Here is a 4766-nt window from a genome sequence, read left to right as displayed (position 1 = left end):
TATCCAACTCAAGAAAGATGTCCAGTGTTTCAACAGTATTTCGAAGCAAAAATGTTCTGTGCTTCCCTTGCCAAGAATAATGGTCAAAGTGATGGATGTGGCAGCTTGCTATAAAAGGTCTCTTCTAGTTATTATCCTTTGTCATGTGAATTATCTGCAAAAAAAGAATTTGACTATAATTTTATGTTGTTAAATCCAATTTATCACTATCATTTAAGATTATATGGTAATTTATCATCAAATACTATCAATTGCAACTTGACACGTCATTTGAATTCCCTCTCCAGTCTTTGCCTAAGGATCCTTTGAATATGTCTGCCTTTAAAACAGAAGCAGGGAGGTATGATTGCTCTGTTTTGAAGTAAGAAAAAGGCTTGAAAATGAATGATGATTGTCTATATCTTAAATCCAACAAAGGGAGTGCAGCTCTCAGTGAATTCAATGTAGGCTTGCTTTCAGCTTTGCAGCCACAGCTAAACTATCAGCACATTCACTTTGACTGATGGCAAGCTGAAGGAAACATGGATCAGCCCATGCTTTCCCGGTGGAACAGGCATCTTCCTGACAGATGAGCTTTTAGGTAGAGCAGGACATTCCTCAAGACTCACCCCTCTGATGTCAGAGCATGAGGATAGACTACTAGCCTTCCATGCTGTGGTACAATGGCTATAATCCTTGTCAAGCATTCACTACAAAGGATTAACCATCACTGCCTGCCATACCTTCCTATGAAGTCCCTAGTGAGTCCTGCCCTGTGCTGTCCACATGTTTTCCTTGGGTGAAACAATGTTCTTGGATGGAACAATGTTCTCCTGAAAGTCCAGAGTTTCCACCCACAGTCTACCCCTGGTGCTACAAGGCAGGCTCCTATGATCAGTTAATACAATTTTCTGGATGTGAGGGGGAACCTCATCCTCATGGTTTTTCCTTGGTTCATATGATGGAAAAGATGCAGCCGCAGGAAGAGCATTTGCTTGAATGTAGAAATTAGATTGCCCACTGAAAGAATCCTAAACTTAAGTTTCAAGTGTTTAAGACTGCACACCTGAAATGGTGGTAGCAACAATGATTTCTTTGATGTGACAATATAATACCAGCAGAAAGCATGATTAGATTTTCAAAGATTAGAAGCTGCAGGGAGATTGGAATTTAATAGCAATATAGTTTGGGAAGCCTCGAGGAATCTCTGTCCTTCATGTGGAAATTCTAATTTGAAATTAGCAAGCTGTTTCATCTGCCAGATGAGAGTAATTGAACTTTGGCGCACTAGACATGCAGAACAGAGAAAAACCTGGCATTTGTTTCCCACGTCACCCATTTTATTACCTTGAAGATCAGAGGCACCAAAAGTTAACACTATTTCATATATGTATGTGTAAAATGTATTTCCTTCAATATTTTCCTTTCCATCTGCCTTCAGAACAAGTTCTGACCATGAGGAAAGGCTGGAGTGAGAAAATGTGGCAGGCCACCTGTGGAATAACATGAGCAACCTGAGGACATATCTAAGGTTACGTAGGATAACTAGCAGAGAGGAATATGTGAACCTCAGTCCTTGAAGTGAAATATCATCATCTTAGCTTTTCAAAAATGCTTCCAGAGAAATTTATATTTGCTACACTGTGAAGTGGTGTAATATTATAATTGGTTTGATCTCTATACAGAAGATAGCTATTTAATGCTAACCCCTGAATCATGGTGAAATGTGTATTTGCTTTGAAACTACCTATATAAAGCCAATTGCACTGTTGGTGCATCATGGGCAGAAGTTATTTAATCAACAGCTAATTCTTGATGAAACTCATTGACGATTGTGAACTACATGACCAGTCCACCAATCAAGCAACTTCTTTCTTGTTGAACATTGTCTCTATTTGGCTTAATCCTTGTGATGGTTTACCGTATTTACTCGAGTCTAATGTGCCATTGAATCTAATGCACACCTCAATTTTCAAAACTTTGAAACCAAAAAAGTATGGGAAATTTAAATGTGCCATCAAATCTAATGCTATGCTGCCCTCCATCATCCCGTACTCATAACTCCCACCAGCACTACCTGAAGCTATCATTTCTCCCAGTAGGAGAGCTCTACAAGCCACATTTTTAACACTGGTGGACCAGGTTATAAGAAAGACATACTCAGTTGTTCAGTAGGGGCATTAAGCTCAACAAATAGAACCCAGCCTGATGATGACAAGGAGAGGCAGGCTATTTCTCTGGTGCCACTGGTGTTGTGGAATGTACTCCCTAATGAAATATGGGAGGCCCCATCTGTACTGGTATTCTGCTGACTTTTGAAGCTGCTTACACATGCATGCCTGTGATATCTTAACCCAAGCCTCCCGTTTTGCTTTAATAAAACAATATCATTACACATTTTAATAATGGTTGTTCATATTTCAATAGGATTGTGTATTTTAATTATGGGCTGTTTTTAATGAGTCTGTGTTTTATGCATTTTGTGGAATTGTTGGGCATTAAGTGGTATATTAATTAATTAATTGCAATTATAATAGCAACACCTGAATTAAATTAGAAAAATCAGCAAAAATCAGTCATACTTCTTCCACTTCTCTTTGCTTGTTAGTTACATTTAAAAATACAAATTATGGACAGCATATAAGAATTGGGAGACTGATACACAACAAAACAAAGTGATTTAAAACCTACTAATTACAATTATTATTATTTTCCTGCCAAAGACTCCTGCCTACACTTGACAGTATTTTCTTGGCTGGCATAAATGTTTAAAAGACTGAAGATTATTCTGCATATTGATTTTCCTTCATACTCCACAGATAAATCAATAGGATGTGAAGATGAGGCTCCATTAAAATGATTTCTGGTGACATCAGTTTTCTCTGAAAGTTTCCGACAAAATGACCCTTGAATTTCTCTATAAGAGGTCATTTAAACAATAACTACAGTAAAATATTATGGTTCTTTCAGTTTTAGATCGTAATTTGTTGTGGGTTTCTTGGGGGGGGATGTTGTTCATACATAATGCCCAAGAAGCATTTGTTCTCTTGAAAACACAAAGCAGTATGCATAATTAGGAAATATTTAAATAACCAAACTGCCATGCTTTTTTCCAGGTGCATTATTATTTTAGCACACTACATGGATGAGTCTACTGTTAATGATGGTTACTCAGTGGCTGCTTTTTGCCAGAAGAGTCATTCCCCTGCCAAAATGAACTGAGATTTCATAGTGGAGATCGAACAGCCCCACATCATAGCTGTCAAGCGTCCCTTATTTGACGGGACAGTCCCTTATCCCAGCGCCATGTCCCGCTGTTGTCCCTTATTGATGATGTCCCTTAAATTTCCCGGGTTTCAAAGGAAGCAGCTCCTCTCCCTCCCTCCCTGCTGGCCAGGGAGGAGGGAGGCTCCAACTGTGTTGCTTGGCTGCGTTGCTCACCCAATAAGAAGTCTAAGAACGACTAGGGGGTGGGGCTTGCATGCCTTGTGCTAATCAAATCAGCTGTGTTGCCTGGGGACTTGCCTTTGCTCAGCGCTTCCCAGCGGAGAGGTGACGGTGGTTTTCCTTGAGGCTTGAGGCTTTGTTTGGCTGCTGGCTGGGCTTTCTGCCTTTGGCTCGGAGGGGCTCAGAAGTTGAACATACCTGTGCTCGGGAAATCCCTTATTTTGGCTGCTGATCCCTTTTTTTTGAGGCTGCTGGTCCCTTATTTTCAAATCTGTAAGTTGATAGCTATGCCCCACATGCTGCAAATTCACCTCCCATTTGGGGTGGTGACATCATCACCACACTTATTCTCAGAGGGGATTTGTGGACTCTGAGCTACTTAGTTCACCCAGTTTTGATGATGTTATAGTGACAGTGGTGGATTTCGTTTCTTCCTCCCTTTCCTTTTTTCTGTCCTTGGAATCACATTCTGTGGGTAGAAAGATTGCCATAATTCTTGCTCCAAGCACCACAGTTTTAGTTTTAAATACAGGTTCCACCTCCTCGACTTTCACAGGTGGTAGCTTTTAAAAAGTATAAGGAAGGAGGGAGGGGAAGTCATTGCTGCTATGATAAGCACCCTCAGAAACCAGAAAACTCAGATAAAGTAGTTCAGGCCACACCAACTTCCCCCACCAAACCATGGGGAATCTAATTGCCCCCTGACCATTGACCCTAGCCATTATATAATCTTCTTAATTTATTATTTTTCTGACTTGTTTTTCTTGTTTGACTTCTTTAAGAAATGTTATTTTGCAAAGTTAAGGGTGGTGAATCTGTGGTTCTCTAGATGTTTGGGGTACTGGTTTACATATCTGCTTGATATCCAGTGGCTTGTGTGCCTGAACGAGCCACCCCAGATGAAACACCACAGAAAAAGTGCTTGTATTCCTTCACCTCATGCCCCAGTGCTTTTAACAGCACCAGCTCTCACATTCAGCTGCCAGTCTAGTGCTGAGGAAATCAAGTAGCATATTGAATGTGCCCAACTGAACCTACCTTGTGTTGTTAAGTCTAACTCAGAGAAAAGGCCTTGAAAAACCATTGCACAGACTTCATATCCTGCCACCCCAAACAGCTCGTGGCAAAGAATGCTTCCAGAGACAGTGGTAAGACTAACACAACTGACAGCCTGTCAGATGCGATGACACATTGGCACAGACCAAAAAAGCCATGGAAGAGTTGCATTCGGAACATGTTTCCTGAATTCTCAAAAAGTAAATATTTGTTTAGGAAAAGAAATATCTATGATGAAGCCTTTTTAGGAGCTGCCTAGAAACAGAGTGAGTGAAATAGGGACT

This window comes from Podarcis liolepis (assembly GCF_965112155.1).
Source record: "Podarcis liolepis genome assembly, chromosome: 1".
Taxonomy (NCBI): Eukaryota; Metazoa; Chordata; class Lepidosauria; order Squamata; family Lacertidae; genus Podarcis; species Podarcis liolepis.
This window is presented reverse-complemented; position numbering follows the sequence as displayed.